The 17,903-nt window shown below is 36.3% G+C and overlaps 1 pseudogene; it reads right to left on the minus strand.

Moving 5' to 3' along the window:
- Positions 1-16,814: 16,814 nt before the first annotated feature.
- Positions 16,815-17,571, minus strand: LOC110126928 (translationally-controlled tumor protein pseudogene; annotated as a pseudogene).
- Positions 17,572-17,903: the final 332 nt, after the last annotated feature.

Consider the following 17,903-nt stretch of genomic DNA (forward strand, 5'->3'; position numbering starts at 1 on the left):
CTCCAGGTAAGAATACTGGAGTGGGTTGCCATTTCCTTCTCCAGGGGATCTTCCTGAATCAGGGACTGAACCCACATCTCTAGAATTTCCTGCATTGCAGGCAAATTCTTCATCAACTGAACCACCAGGAAAGCCCTCTCAGACATATGAAACCTGATTGTTTTGAGGCATGGTTATCTATTTGCAGGTTGGCCTGCTGATTAAATCTAAAAAGCAGCATCTATTTTTTAAATATAATTTTTCATGTAAATTTATATGTAAGTGTGTGTTCATAAATATATATATAGAGATGTTCTCAATTTACTCATACAATTCAACTCAAGATCTGTTTTTAAGAAACAATACATAATGCTGAATAAAACAAACATTATATTGTTAGAGTCTAAGAGAATATAATGTTGAACAGTTGCTAGGCACAATGGGAAAGTCTTATTCTCTCCCAATTTATTAAAGTAATGCCACTCATTTTTAAACTGTGCCAACTATTTCAGATGACTTTGAATACTGATTTGGTAAATGCTTTACTGAAATAGTCATTAAATTCTCCCACTCCTGAGGCAACCAAATTTTTATCTCTCAAGATGAAAAAAAACTGATCTGAATGTTGCTCAAATCAGCATCTGAGAGGAAGGAGAAAGGTCACTGATGAATGGAGTCAAGTTCTGACGACTTTGCAAAAAAGGAAGCAAGTCAAATTGTAAGTCATGCACTGCTGATTTAACGTGTGGGAACAAGACAGACAGGAAGATGCTTAGAATGCTAGAGAAAGCTCTGTGCCTGCCAGTATCATAAAATTCCCTTTGTAATTCAAGAAACAAAGTCAAACTGTTGGAAATGATTCAGATTTGGCTGCAATAACTTTCTATTCAAACATCCTAAAGGGTTATCAGTGACTCTTTCCAGATTGGCATGATTTGGTAGCAACAGTTTTCCCTTAGGGAATGTAAATTGATCACCTGGACTGGAAAATTAGGCAAATTCTTCAGTTTGGGAATATCTGGCTCTGTGTGTAGAAGAGTGGTGGGACATAAGGGTGTTCTGGCCTGGAAGGATAAGGAAAAGGTCTGCCAAGGCAGTTTGTTCTTGGTGCGTGACTATTTATCTCCTCCCTGCTCTTGCCATTACCCTTTCACACTTGGGGCTGTCATCTCCCTCTACTTCAGTCCCTACTTGCTGTCTATGGCTGAACTTATTTTTAAACACATTTTGCAAATGCATAGTGACAAAGGGAGGACCGAATCCCCACATAACTTATGTGCTTGCTTCTTGGCATCCTCAGAAAAGGCTGGGGTGTCAGACAACCATTCTTCTAAAATTTGAGATTGCCAATGTCACTGTCGTGAGAGTACAGTCCTGGATCCTCAAAGAGAATTGATTCATGATGCCCCTAGTCATGGGCTTCCCAGGTGCGGCAGTGCTAAAGAGTCTGCCTGCCAGTGCGAGAGACCCAAGAGAGTTGGGTTTGGTCCCTGGGCTAGGAAGACCTCCTGGAGGAGGAAGTAGCAACCCACCCCATAACAGTATTCTTGCCTGAAAAGTCCCACAACAGAGGAGTCTGGCGGGCTACAGTCCAGGGGGTCGCGAAGAGTCAGACATGACTGCATCCACACACATACACCTGAACATAACTCGTATTCACTCTAGTTCCCGTGCTTCATCCCTCCCTTCGTACTTATTGGCTCTTTGATTCTAGGATAACCTAAGACTTTAAGTACTTTCTTTGTTCAGCTGTGCCTTTTCATGGCAGCAACCTAAGTGTCTCACTGTGGCCATGACCCCTCATCTGTTTTAGTCTAGAAACTAGTACTGTTAACCTGTGCTTACTTTTTTTAAGTTTAACCCCCCTACTCCACTCCTGTTTTAGATTTTTTAAAGTTTTCTTTTAGTAATGAAAGCTTCTTCCTGTGCTATCTCATCACATAGCTATGGCAGAATACTGATTATACTTCTAGAATCCCTAGAAAATAGCTCATGCTTTAATTTTTTAATATATTTGAGTGAAAGGGTTCTAAAATGAAGAAGAATAACTGAGTGATAATTTTAAAAGTAGGTAATAATGAAAAGATTTTGTTTCTCTTTGTTAGTTTTATCCTATGATGAGAAAGCATGAAGAAATGGGCTCTTGTCCATTCATTTACTCACATATATCTTTACTGATTATCTATTACATTTATGTTTCAGGCACTATTTGAATAAGATTTTTAGTCTTTTTTTTAAACAAGAAAGAATTTATTGGCTATCAATGTGATAAGACATTGAAATTAAAAGAGAAAGGAAATAGGGTCTAAGTTATAGTAATTTTCAAGAAAGGATGATGCAATAGAAACAAATTAGGAGATTAGTTAAGTATATTTTTGTACAACTGTATACTGGAATATAGTATGTTATCATTATACTAAAAGAGCAAGACTCCAAAGGGATTAAGAGAAAGCAACATTTTCCTTTTTCTCTATGTAAGCTAGTTTTCCCCTATCCCTTGGATGAAATCCAGGAGTAGTTCATAACTTTTATGGTCACATTCTGATAATAAAATATCATTTATTCACTTTTTAGATGCAATCTAATTTTAATAATTGAAATAACCATTTCCACAGTCAAAACTCTGAACTACATTTAAAGATGCTTCTCTTCTGACATGCTGACTCTAGAGATTTCTGGTGGGAAACAGTGTGGTCTGCTCTCGTCTTCTTCAACATTCCCCCGCCTTCTCCTAAGCTAAGACTTCTCAAATCCATCCAGGATGTGGGGAATAGAGAAGTAAGGAGCAGAATTTACTCAATATGTATTTTTATGATTTGGCATTGACATACTTTGAGATTAGTTGATGTTCAAAGCAGTCTCTCTCTTGTAACTTGTTTGATGTTCATTGGATGTTGACCCTGGGGATCCCTGGGTAGTGTAGTTCTCAGATATGTTCACAGTAGTATCCTCCCAGCTCCTACCCCAATGGTACCGCTCATAGCTTCTTATTGTGGAGATTCCAAGAGATCTCTAGCCCAGTTCCTTCCTGCAGAAGGGCCATCGTGTATCCTTACCATAGCGTGTAGAATGTTGTTCCTCCCACTGTTACTTTTTTACCGCTGGACACAAACTTCTGCATTTATTCTTCTTAGGTGAGGTTCAAACAACAGTCCCTGTGCTCATTCACATTTCAGGAAATATGTATCAAATGCTCCAAGGTCCTTTCAAAGCCCTCTCACTTACTGTGATAGAAGGGGCACCTCTTTTCCTTTCCTTTATGAGGAAGCTAACATAGAACTCAGCAACTTTCTCCAATAAAATATTCTCTTCTGGACTCTTTAACCTAGTTCTTTTTATATCTTTGTAAAAAGTGCATATTCAACTCTAAAAGGAACTGGTGGACAATTTGTTTTTCCTCCCTATGCTTTTCTACATTTTTCAAGTTTTCCTCAAATAAATATCTTTAAATATCCCCCAAATAAAGATTAATTAACATGAGTGCTGTATATTTTACATTCACTTGCACAAAAGCAGATATTAGCAGTTCCTCACTATAAGATATGTGATAACTTTACCTATTCATCTGACATAATCATATGTATTATGTCATGCTTTTTAAAATGTTTTAATATGATCCTAATGTGGCATGTTATTTGATCAATGATAGATTTTAAAAGTATTATAATTAGTAATTGGAAAATGGGATGAGATTTATTTTTCCTCAATTTTATAGTAGAATGAAAATCATTCTGGTTGAAATTTCCCCTTGCAAATTTTGAGACTGCTCTCACAAAAGAGTAAAATATTTGAAACCTTTAATTCTACTCTCCTTTGATTGAACAAGGGGGAACTCTGTAGCAATTACCTTATGAGTTCTAAGGCTCACATTTGGGAGGCATGATTACAAAGATTGGGATAAGAATTTTATAAAACCTCAAGAAGGCATTGAATTGATAAGTAAGAGACCTGCCATTTGAGATCTGTGTGAGAGGAACATGTCTCAGATGTACAATTTCAGAGTGGGACGAGGGTGTGCAGGGATGAGTAACTGATTGCCCAGTTGCCTCCAATCTCTTTCCCTTTTAGAGGCCTGTGTTATCTTAAGAGTATTATAGCTGACAGCTAGCATAAAAACAGGTCATCATTTACAAATGATTTCACAATCACTCATGTAACCAGGATTCTTTCTAATAAAAAAGGCTTATGTTGGCAAATTCAAACAAAACACGAGGCATTAGAAAATATTTAATAAAATAATCACCTTATAAAGAGTACTCTGAAGAAAAATATGGAGAAATCTCTGATGATTTTCCTGGGAAATTGTGTGCAGAGATCTAAGACTACCCAGGACAATTTATGATTTTAGTTAACAATGAAATTTGAATCTACTATGTGGTTATGTTTGTTTGTCATTCAAGGACACAAATCACTAAACTATGAAAAATTTTATCACAGTCATTAGAATTTGGACATACCAAATGTAATATCATTAAATGTTTGCTTGTCATCCCTTTTGTTTTTGGCTTACATACAAGATGAGTAGTTTTCAAATTTTGAACCTTAAACCAGCATGATCATCATCTGGGAACTAGTTAGAACTGTAAATTCTGAGGTTCTATCCCAGATCTACTTAATTAGAAACTCTAGGAATAGAATCCAGAAATCTGTGTTTTAACAAGCTGTCTTAGTGATTCTGATGAATCCTAAATATGAGAACCATTGAACTAGAAGAAACAGAGTTTAAAATATGTGTAGTGATTCACTCTGCCCTGGTTAAAGGACTTCGTCTGATTTTTGTGGATCTATCCAAGAAAAAGATATTCTTACCATAGAGGTGGAAGTCATTTATGAAAGATAAAAATGAATGTGCATTAGTTATGCAGCAGTGCAGGTGTTAGTAGATTTGTAGTATGTTGTATAATCCAGTGTTTTAAGTCTAAAAAAACTCTCTTTACTTCAACTCTCCTCAGTTTCCAACTGTTAACAGCTGTTGATGTTCACCTCAAAGATCTACTTCTTTGAGGAATATTATGAATCTAAGTATGTTTTAATTACATTAAAGCACTTTAGGTGAGAAAAATATGTTTGAGGGAATGAACTAGTATACTGAGTTTATGATCACAATGTGAGAATGAGACATGATTACAGATAAATTTTAAAAGGAGTAGAGGAAAATGTCTAGAACTTGTCTCCTTCAGAGAATCTTTCTATTTCTGGGACAAGACATCTATTCAGGCTAGTAGCTTAACCCAAGGAAAAGAAAGATGCAAGGTAAATGTGATCATCCCATATTATAATTTGTTGTTCTTGTATAATTTGTTGTGTAATATGTTGTATAATTTGTTGTATAATACGTTGTTGTTTAGTTGCCCAGTCATGTCGGATTCTTTGTGATCCCATGGACTGCAGTGCACCAGGCCTCCCTGTCCCTCACCATCTCCCAGTTTGCCGGAGTTCATGCTCATTGCATCAGTGATTCCATCCAGACATTCCATCCTCTGACGCCCTCTTCTCCTGCCCTTGATCTTTCCTGGCATCAGGGAAATGAAAATATGTGTCTCTCATCATAAATTCCAAATATAGTGTTAAAGATCTGAGGAAGGAAAAAATAGGAACTGAAATAATATAAAATAGGAAATATAAAAGAAAAAAATTATATAATGGGTACAACATTCTGGTGTTCTATAACAGTGTAAAAAGTATATATTTGCTAAGAGAGGCTCAGATCTTGAAGATAAATTCATGGAAAAACCACATCATAGCTGACCATATTCCTCCAACCATCTTTCTGTTTTTCACCTCATGACTTCTGGTGTTCTGCTGTTCAAAATCAAGCCTAAGTGAAATGTGTAGCACCCAATAGACATATATCTTGCCTGATTGAGCTGCTTGAGAGGATGGAGGTTCTTGAGGTCCCAGGCAAGAATCAGGTCATCTCTGGGCCCTTAGTTCCCAGAGGCTAACAATAAAGGAGATGCATGGTTTTTGGATGGTTCTGATGGGTCCTCTCCGTGTCCCCATGGCCCTTAGGAGAACTGTTTGGCAAGTTAGAACAATACAAAATGGTAACACGGGTCAAGTTGGAGTGATCTTTGTAACAGCTTCCCTCATTCCTCACTGTCATTGATGGTGAAGAAGTACATACAGGACAAGAAACACTGAGAATTTTGTAGAGTTTTCAGATGATCAAGGAAGGGTATTACTGCTGTGTCAGACCTTCTCCAATTTATTTGTTCAGCTTAGAAGTTCTTGGCCAGAAGAAGGACATATTGTTAGTGATAAGCAGGAGAGTTGGTGTAGGAAATGGCAACCCATTCCAGTATTCTTCCCCTGGAGAATTCCATGGACAGAGGAGCTTGGTGTGGTGAGCTATAGTCTATAGGGTCACAAAGAGTCAGACATGACTGAGTGACTGAACACACTTGCACATGAACAGGAGAGTTAGGCACCATACCAACTGACCATACAAGATGGTTTGGAGCTTGGGAAAATGGTGTAAAGTTTCTTTGCAAGGAGTAACTTCAGGGTGGGGTGATGGAAGCAGCACTGGAAGATTTAATGAGGATTATATATATATAATACTATATAAGAAAGTACAAAAGGCTGGATGACTTAACAATTATATTTTTAATCCAGAGTGAGCCAGATTCAGGAATTTGAGACTATATATGTATACAGTTTCCATATAACTTGGCAAATTCTGCCACTTGTACAGGGAATGGATTTTCTTCGGTGTGCTCAAAAATTGCTGCTTGGCGGTTTTTCTGTGGAGCCAAGTGGAAAAAAAGCTCCTTTTGTTATTATTATTATTTTTGCTTTCCCACATAGAATCAATTTGTGGATTGCATAAACCGCAGGATATAATTCCACTATTTCAGCCAGAAACTTTCCCATCTGACCAAGACAATTGCAAATATGCTAAACTTGCTTTAATGAAAAGTCATTCTTTACATAGCTTACATCGACATAAGATGACAAGTCACTCACCAGATAAAAGCTTCTTTGTTTGAATCAAACAATAAGCCAACTCTTCCACAAAAAAAAAAAAAAAAAAAAACTGCCATTCTATTCTGTACTGAATGCATTTTCAACTAATGCTGTATTCAGGATCAAAACCAAAGGAGGCCCATCTGCTAGGAAGGCCAAAAGCTCATTTTGTGGCATGTCAGTCCAGTCTGTTATAGAAATGGTCACTCTAAAACTGTTTGCAATTTAAAAGTGCACACAGAATTATGTTAACCTCTATTGACCGACTTTTGTTAAATGCACCATTAAGAATCCAATTTACCCTGGCTTCCTCTAAAATGTTGTGCTCAGGGCATTCCAATAGGTACATTACGATGGTCAATTGTCATAGGCTAAAAGTCAGTACCTTGTTAGCTCAAATACACCAAGCATTTGTCCCTAATTTTAATAGGGGCCTCTCTTGCCCTGGAATTATGGGGGCACTGATGGAATATAACCTTATAAGATGATTTGAGAGGTGTCAGGCTGGATCCATGGGTAAACACTGATTGAACAAGGCTAAGAGGCCTTAGAGAGTGAACTCTGACATCACTCTTCACCAGTCTGGTTCTGCCTCTCCTGCTTAGAGTGAAAATTTGCAGAGGTTAGAACCTGAGTGTCAAGTAAAAATGAGATGATGAATTAGGTCAATTACTACATGGTAGACATGCCAGTCACACTAATGCTTAGTAAATATAGCACACTTTTAATTGTGCTTACTGACATTCACATTTATTTTCTTTTGTCATTTAAATCATCACAGCGTTGTTAATAAAGTTGTCCCTTCACTGATTAACTCTTACGTAACTTCACATTGAGTTCTGAAACACAGTACCACCCTGAGGATGACTTCCTCTCCCATTTAGATGGCAGGTTTCCTGCAAGATCCACCAGCAAGGCCCCAACCATGCCCATTCCAGAAAGGTCTTGACCTCATCTCTAGTCAGGCAGACATGGAGTCACTCAGACAGGAGCCACTTGGTCATTCTAGCTCAGCCCTAGGACTAAGGGTAGTGGCATTGGATCAGGTATAATAAACTTTTTACTTTGCCTTATCTCTGATTTAAACCATTATTGGGTATCAATAGGCCTTCTGAAATCTTACAAGGATAGGTAAATATAAATAAGAATCCCAACAAATTTAAGTATTTTTTAATTTGCTGATAATCTATTTCTCTGCTCCAAACACAGATGTTTTGAAATTGTTGGCCTTGCTGTGCATCAGGCACATGAATTTATGATCAGTTACATCTCTGTTAAAAGGTAATTTAAATATACTTGGAAGGGAAAAGATGGAAGAATAGAAAGACTTGACATGAAAACACTAGAATCACAGCTAACTGCTGAACTATCATTGACAAAAAAGACGGAAACCTACCAATAAATATATCCTACACCCAGTGACAAAGAGGGCATAACTAGGGGATAGGAGGGCACTCTCACAACATAAGTCAAATCCCATATCCACTGGGCGGATGACCCACAAGCTAGAAAATAGTTATATTGCAGAGGTTCTCCCACAAAATTAAGAGTTCTGAGCTCCAAGTCAGGCTCCCAAGCCTGGGAGCCTGGCACTGGGTGGAGGCACCCCAGAGCATTTGACTTTGAAGGTCAGACAGGTTTGATTACAGGAGCCCAACTTTCACTGCTATGAAAGTGCTGCACTCAATATGTCAGCAAATTTGGAAAACTCAGCAGTGGCCAGAGGACTGGTAAAGGTCTGTTTTCATTCCAATCCCAAAGAAAGGCAATGCCAAATAATGCTCAAACTATCACACAATTGCACTCATCTCACATGCTAGTAAAGTAATGCTCAAAATTCTCCAAGCCAGGCTTCAGCAATACATGAACCATGAACTTCCAGATGTTCAAGCTGGATTTGGAAAAGGCAGAGGAATCAGAGATCAAATTGACAACATCCGCTGGATCACTAAAAAAGCAAGAGAGTTCCAGAGAAATATCTATATCTGCTTTATTTACTATGCCAAAGCTTTTGACTGTGTGGATCACAATAAACTGTGGAAAATTCTTCAAGAGATGGGAATACCAGACCACCTGACCTGCCTCCCAAGAAACCTGTATGCAGGTCAGGAAGCAACAGTTAGAACTGGACATGGAACAACAGATTGGTTCCAAATAGGAAAAGGAGTACGTCAAGGTTGTATATTGTCACCCTGCTTATTTAACTTACATGCAGAGTATATCATGAGAAACGCTGGGCTGGCTGGATGAAGCACAAGCTGTAATCAGGATTGCTGGGAGAAATATCAGTAACCTCAGATATGCAGATACCACCCTTATGGCAGAAAGTGAAACACTAAAGAGCATCTTGATGAAAGTGAAAGAGAAGATTGAGAAAGTTGGCTTAAAGCTCAACATTCAGAAAACTAAGATCATGGCATCTGGTCCCATCACTTCATGGCAAATAGATGGGGAAACAGTGGAAACAGTGGCTGACTTTATTGTTGGGGTCTCCAAACTAACTGCAGATGGTGATTGCAGCCATGAAATTAAAAGACACTTACTCCTTGGAAGGAAAGTTATGTGCAACCCAAACAGCATATTAAAAAGCAGAGACATTAGTTTGTGCACAAAGGTTCATCTAGTCAATGCTATGGTTTTTCCAGTAGTCATGTATGGATGTGAGAGTTGGATTATAAAGAAAGCTGAGCGCTGAAGAATTGATGCTTTTGAACTGTGGTGTTGGAGAAGACTCTTGAGAGTCCCTTGGACTGCAAGGAGATCCAACCAGTCCATCCTAGGGGGGGATTAGTCCTGGGTATTCATTGGAAGAACTGATGTTGAAGCTGAAACTCCTATACTTTGGCCACCTGATGCGAAAAGCTGACTCACTTGAAAAGACCCTTATGCTGGGAAAGATTGAGGGCAGGAGAAGGGGATGACAGAGATGAGATGGTTGGATGGCATCACTGACTCTATGGATGAGTTTGGGTAAACTCCAGGAGTTGGTGATGGACAGAGAGGCCTGGCGTGCTGCGGTTCATGGGGTCACAAAGAGTTGGACATGACTCAGCCACTGAACTGAACTGAACTGAACAGGACTAGGGGAAATAAGAGACTCGACTCTTGGAGAGTACACATTGAATCACTTTTCTGTACTCCTCAAACTAGTACAACATTGTAAATCAACTATGCCCCAATATAAAACAAAAATTCTATTAAAAAATAACAAAAATTTAAAAAATTACTAATGACTATTAAAATAATTGAGAACTAATTTGGATACTATTTCAATATGGCCATCTATATTTTAAAAAGTATCATACTTATTAAGATTATTTTTCTATTGCTAAACAGACCTAATTTGAATGCATTAGGACCAATCAACGAACATATCTTTTGTAATTTTATGGGTTGATGTTTATCCACAAGCACAAATTGCCATTAACATTTAGAAAATGGTTTTATGGATTAAAATTTGATTTTGTTTTATGTGATCCCAAAAGTATGAGTTGTTTAGTAAATAAAATGTCATGAAAGAGCTCTAATTAAAAATATGAAATACTATTCCCCATCCTACTTTTCTAAAAAGCAAAAAAAAACTAATATCCATGCTCAATTCATGCTTTTAATAAAGTGACTTTAGTTTACCAATATGTAGTTCTATAATATGGTGGCTACATTTTATCACTTTTAAATTTGCTTTCTATTTCATCTTTGCTATTTGTTTGTGTATTTTCTTTCTGATGAAGAATAATTTCTTCAACTTTGTTATATTTCAGTTTTTCTCATTTTGAAACATAAACAATAGTTTGTTAGCTTAAAAATATATGGTCATCCTATGAAGAATATTTGGAAGTGAAAAATCTTTAAATGGCCAAGGAAAGCAGTAAATAGTAGTATATCTGAGATGCTATAAATAGTAACAAAACAATCAGCTCTTCTAAAACTTACAACTTTATAACTGATGTACACAATGAAGTAACTGAGCCAATGGAAGTTTTGACAATTTAACATCTTCAATATATCTTTGGTATTGGCATTTATTTTAATTGTTTCATCATTAAAGATGATTAAACACAATACACATAATATATGCTACACATTTATTGAAATATTAACTATCCTATGCCTATCACTATCTTCCATAGTATTACATTCTATAGCTAAATAATTAGCTTAATCTTGTGTAATAAGGTTTTTTTTTTAGTAAATCTTTGTTCTCTCAAAATATATTTAATGCGTAATTAATTTAATATTTAATCTTTTGGTATAAAACAATAAAAAGGAAATGGCGGATCTCTACTTCTGTTTAAACCTCCAAATAGGATTTCCATTACAGCACAAGTGAAAATGCCAGCTAAAGAAATATAAAACTTAGATCTCTAGCTATTTGATCTCCCTTTATCACCCTCCTATAAAACATTTTCATTAATATAAAGGTTAGGTAAATAAGTGTGAATTCATTGACAATTGTTGGATAGGAAAAATCTAAAGCCATTTCAACAATAATAAGGGATGAGAGTTTCCTCTTCACTGCTGATTTCTTCACGTTCTCTCACCATACCAGAAGTACTTTATCTGCTTTTTCTAATGTAGTTTTGGGGTAATACATCACACTGAATTACTTAGTCCAAGTGGTCACTTTTTAGCAACTGACAAGTAAGATTAGTAGTTTTATCTTTGTTAGAGTCTAGGTAATGAAGTCACATTTATGTGGTAGTTGTGGCTATTGAATTTCAGTAATATAATTGTTTACATGGAAGAGATAGAAGAGTGTTTAAAGTGAATAAGTGTTGAAAATGTTGAAAGGCTTTGAATAGGAGCCTTTCTTCAGTTTCTTTCAAGTTTCAAATTATGGTGTTCACATAATTCTGTTTTCAATTACTGTATGTATGTCTTTTAAGAAACAAGGCAATGTTTAATTAACTATACTCTAACTTCTTAGTGCTACTGTGACATGAAATTTTTTTCAATGAGGCCTCTCTTGAATCTCATGTTACCAGTTTCAAAGGGTACTTTCTAGCTCTTGCCTTAATTATAGTCCAACTCTTTTGGGAAGTTTAATCATTGTTCTTCTGTACACAATAAGTCATTTCTATCTGGCAGCTTTAAAATATACACATATGTATAATACTTATATTAACTCATTCATTTATTGTTAGATTTCAGAAATTATATTATTATGTGCCTAGGGAGACTTTGGAGAAGGCAATGGCACCCCACTCCAGTACTCTAGCCTGGAAAATCCCATGGATGAAGGAGCCTGGTGGGCTGCGGTCTGTGGGGTCGCACAGAGTCGGACACGACTGAAGCGACGGCGGCAGCAGCAGCAGGGAGACTTACTTCAAATTTATTGAGTTTGAATTTGGAATTTATAACTTTTGCTTTCTTACCAAGTTTGGAGAGTATTGCACCTTTATTTCTTCAAGAATTTTTCTGTCATTTTCTTTCTTATTTTTTTGAGAACTTGAACTGCTTACAATGTCAGACTGTTTTGACTTTGTTCCATAGGTAATTATACTCTATTTAAAATTGGTTCTCTTATTCAGATCACATGTCTATTGATCTGTATTCAAGTTTCAATAACTCTTTACTCTGCGGTCTCTAACCTGTTATTAAGCCCATTGATTGATTCTTTTATTTCAGATAGTGTATGTTTTTGGCTCTAAATTTTCCATTTGGTCCTTTTTCACATTTCTTATTTCTTTGTAGATATTTTTTATCTGTTTACTCACTATGAGCATATTTTTCTTTACTTCATTGATCATCACTAAAAAAAGCCACTCTAAAATCTTTGTTGAATAATTTAACCACATAGGTCACTTTAGGATTAACCGTTCTTTTCTTCAGGAAGACCTCCCTAAGCCTAAGTGGGTTGAGTTAGGTTCCTCTCTTTTCTCTAAGAGTTCAGGCTATTCCTCTTTTTTATACATTATATGAAATTAAAATAGCATGTGTATGTGTTTATGTACTCAGTTAGATTGTAAACTATTCAAGGACAATAGCACTGTCTTTTTCATCTATATTCCTCTCAATTTCCAGCACAGTAATTGAAAAACAGTAAATATTCAGTAAATGTTTGCTTAATTAAATGTAGTTCAGGGAGACTGTGTGGTTCATTATTCAGGTAGAACACAGTGAAAATCAAGAACTGGGTTTTGGGCCTCAGTTTTATAATACAGAAACTACATTTGGTTAATATACCTAAAGTTGGCAAAGTTTGGGTAACTGATTTATGCTATCCAATTTGTCATTATAAATGAATGCAGAAATTAAAGTTTACTGTTTGTTAAAATATAATAGTATAATAAATATACCTTTCTAATGATTAATGTATGTAATCAAAGTCTTCTTTACAGAATATGTAATTTCTGGTGTTATGGGTCTGGGAAATAAATATAATCAAAATATTGTTTACTACAGTGAAATAAAGTTGGATATATATTAAGGATAATTAATTTAAGGTGAATTAAAAGCCTTATCAATTGTCCCTACCCCTCGACCTGGTGTGATCTGAACTCAAGTATACCCTCTACATGTTCTCCTTTGGACAGTTCTGGGTGAAAATAGATACCCTGCCTTTTCAACTCACTCATTTTTTTCCCTCTAAAATCCTTGGAGACCATCTTTTAACTTAAATTCATTCTTTCCTTGGATAGATTACAAGTTTAAAAAATCTGCAGTGTATTTGTAAATCTTTCTGAGTTTATACACTGGTTTTGTTTGAATTTCAGTAAAACTCAGTTTTTATGTAGTTTCCCTTTCCCTAAGTTGATTTCAAGATAGTTAATTACTCTTATCCATTTATATTTACTATAATTAGCTTAGCCCTACAGCTAACATTATTTTATAGTTCTGCAGACATTTTCCTTTAGTCCTTAAAAAGCAACATAAATTCTTAACTAAGTGATAAACAACTTGCAGTTATATATTCAGGCTTCCATACAGCCATTCTCCTATCTAAAACCCACCCCATTATTTATTAATTAAGAGCCAGTAAATTTTCCAGGTGAACCAAGAAGTTACAGCCCTGCCCACACAGTGCTTCTTGAAGCCTCATAAAGAAAACTGTTATTAAAAAAATAGCAAAATAGAAGCATAGTGACTGTTATAAGAAAAAGTTCAGGGACACTGAAAACACATATTAGATAAATGAACTAAACAAGAACTCGTGGAAGTTTTCTTGAGAAAGTAGTATTAACTTGAATAATGGGAATAGCTGGAGTTAGCTATAAGAAGGGATTGGTAGGAGGAGATAGAGACTTTTTTTTTAAAACAGAAAGGAATTCCGTTTATTTGGTGCAGAATATAAAGAGAATGATGGGAGATGAAATCAAAGAGAAGACCAAATAGAGATATCTCTCTGAAAGATTCCTAAAAAATGTTTTTTAGAACTTAATCATCATTAAACAGTAATTATTAATTTTTGATGCATGTGATTTTAAAAAGAGCTAGAAAGGGGTGTAATCCAACTATCCAAATAACATCTGTTGATATTAAAGAGAATTAATGAAGCTACAAGTGTCTGTTAAGAAAATTTCACATGATAGAAAAGCAATAAAAAATGACAGCTTTCATTTTCAATTTATTCAAACTCCCTAAATTTAAACACCACTTAAAGTTTGTTGAGTTTCTTCTAGGGTGAGGAATTGAGATATTTATCTATCTAATTATCTATCTATATTTACCGTTATATATTATCCTATTCTACTCAATACTAGTGTGCATTTATATTTAGTATGTTATCATATATTTTAGATATCATCTATATTAACACTCAGAATCATCTAACTCTTGTTAACAGGTTGTATATTACTCCATCATATGAATGTGCCAATAATTTATTGCCTCTCCATTTCAGACCTATTTTTCTATACTTCTTAAGGATGCTAGGCCTAGAACTCCACAAACCATCTTTTCTTTTCCATGTGCGGCCCCACCTCTTTCCCTGACTCTGCCAATGGGAGTAGTAGAAGGAGAACAGAAGGCTGGAGGATGAAGTGTCCTCCCTGTTTTCTTTCTATTGCTATTTCCTTCTATTCCAATTCCTATTTGCTTTCTGTCCCGTCTCTCCAGCATCACTTCTGTCTTTTGATAGTAACAGTTAATTTCAGTTGAGCAGTTGAGTTCACAATTGTCAGCTTGCCAGCACACCCAGAACCAATCCATTTCTACCCACTTAGAGACACAAGTACAACCTCAGGCAGGGACTTCTTAGAAATGCAGGAAGGATCACATTATAATTTTGTGGGCTCTGGGCCCTTATGCCTTTGGAGATCGCTTCTACCATTAACAACTTTTTAAAACTATATTTTCTAATGGCATTAATAAAGAAAAATATATTACTATTATTTATAAAAAATATTTCCATTAACCTAAAATTCACTCTTATTTTAAAACAAATCAAAACATTGTCATGGTTCCCTGAAAGTATTTTGGGTCTAGGCACTGTGCCTACATTGCCTAATGGAAATGTGGCCATGGTTCTGTGAATCAGATCTACAAGGTTCTTCCTCCTAGCTTAGAAGCACCAGTATCAACCCAAAGGTGATCAGAGCTCTAAACCTCAGCCCCATGGATGCCCTTCCTCCAATTTGTTTTAAGAATTCTGACCTCTGTTGGCAGAGATCTCCACTGTGAATCTTAGAGGAGGACACAATTCAACCCATAAAAAGTAGACTTGTCAACACTTATTAAACCAGAATATTGATAGGTACTTTTGTTATTTTTAGGTTTAGCCATTACAAACATATTTTAATGAACATTTTTGAATACACATTTGGATAAATTCTTATAACTGTAGCTTTTGCATTAATCTCTTAGGAGTGAAAGAGTAGGGTACCTTCATTTTTAATTTAGTTTTCATAACTATTGCCTGTTGTATTCCTTAAAACTTCATTTTCTTGCTCAAAATATATGAGTTTTCAAGCATTATCATCAAACTCTACATTTTGCTGATCTGATGTGTGAAATATGGTTGTACATTTGTTTTGATTCTCATTTCTTTAATTATGAGCCAGGATACACATTTGTGTTATATGTTTATTTAGATTTATTCTGAAAACTGCCTGTTTATATGTTTTGCTGGTTTTCCATTGAGAGTTTGCTTTCTCTAACTGATTTTTATGTCATAGATATCTGATTTCTTTAGCCATCTTCATATTTTTACATCAATTAGTTATTTTGTCATTATCTTTGGGTCTCAAGTTAGAAATAACCTTCAACATAAATTTTCCTGTGGTCTCTCCTACAAAAAGGTTGGATCAGGAAACCCCTCCTAAACATAGGGCTTATTTATCCATATTTAGAGCTTATCAAACCTTTTTACACATAATTGAAATTGTTTTTTATTCTCTTGTCTTTCCACTGGGTTATAATCTTAAGATCAGAGATCTTGATTTGTTTATTGACGCAGCCCAGGTAATTAACAGTGTCTGAATTTAAAAGGTATAGAAAATTTTTTTTTCTTTTTTGGCTGGAGGAAGGAAGGAAGGAAGGAAGGAAGGGAAAACAGTGAAAGTTCATATTAAGCCATAATCCTTATGGTTTTGAATTTGGAAACCATTGATTCAAAAGTTTTTGGAGATACTCAGCACTTTTTGTATGTATAGTTTCAGTTCTTGAATTTAGCTGGCAAAGTTAATACACTGGTGGTGAGCAAAATGTAGTACTTTCCATCATAATGTGGATCATTTTTTTGCTCAGAATTTTAAAAAATATTTTGATTATTTTTAAGGCGGAGGCCATCCATGTTTCTCAAGGATATTTCATAATAGAGATTTGTTTACCTTCTCTTGTCAAAAGAGACAATTCTGTATAGCACTTAAAAGCTTGGTTTTGGTCTTATTTCTACCATTTCTAGCTTTGTGACGCTGTCCATGCTATTTATTTATTTTTTGAGTCTAAATGCGTTTTATTTTTAGACAACCTACATGACACGTTTTCTCAAAAACAATGCCTCCGCTCCAAATAAATCAACGTTCAAAACAAACGAAGAGTTCAAAATGACATCAGTCCCATCTGTCTAAGTCCTGGTGTTGTGTGGATGAAAAGCAGTGGCCAGCCAGTTATGACGACAGGTGATTGATCCAAAGTAATTGCCAACTTTGTTAACATTTTTCCATCTCTAAACCATCCTTAAAGAAAATCCTATATGGGGTTACACCATCCTCACGGTAGTCCAGCAGAGCAACCATGCCATCTGGATTCATGTTTTCACCAATAAAGAACTGATCGTTTTTGAAATTCGCAAGGACGTGCTTAATTTGTTCTGCAGCCCCTGTCATAAAAGGTTTTACTCTTTCTGGTCTCTGTTCTTCACATTTCCCTTTGATTGACTTCATGTAATCTTTGATGTACTTCTTGTAGGCTTCTTTTGTGAAGCTGGTTTCCTGCAAGTGATGGTTCATGACAATATCGACCCCGGTGATTACTGTGCTTTTGATACCTTCGCCCTCGGGGCCTTTAGTGGAGGCATTTCCACCAGTGAGCGAGTCATCGATGCTACCCTCTGTCCTACTGACCATCTTCCCCTCCACCTCCAGACACAGCCCTCCACGACCTCGCGGATCTTGTAGGTGTCGGAGAACATGTCGTCGTGGCTAATGAGGTCTCGGTAGATGATCATGATGGCGACTGGAGGGAGGCGACGGCAGTGCTGGCTTAGCAAGAACCCAGAGCTCAGAGACAGCACAGTGCTGCCAGAGCGGCGCTCGGGGGGAGGGGGGAGCGGGCGGAAAAGCTGTCCATGTTATTTAAATGGTCTGGTCCATAGTCTTGCCATCTGTAAAGTGAGGATGATATTATTATCTGTTGCATAGCATTGCTGGGAGAATGAAAATAGATGCCATCTATTAAACACTTGTAAAGCATCTGCCTACAATGCGGCAGACCTGGGTTCAATCCCTGGGTCAGGAAGATCCTCTGGAGAAGGAAATGGCAACCCACCCCAGTATTCTTGCCTGGAAAATCCC

The sequence above is a fragment of the Odocoileus virginianus genome, chromosome 13, assembly GCF_023699985.2.
Source record: "Odocoileus virginianus isolate 20LAN1187 ecotype Illinois chromosome 13, Ovbor_1.2, whole genome shotgun sequence".
In the NCBI taxonomy this organism is placed as follows: domain Eukaryota; kingdom Metazoa; phylum Chordata; class Mammalia; order Artiodactyla; family Cervidae; genus Odocoileus; species Odocoileus virginianus.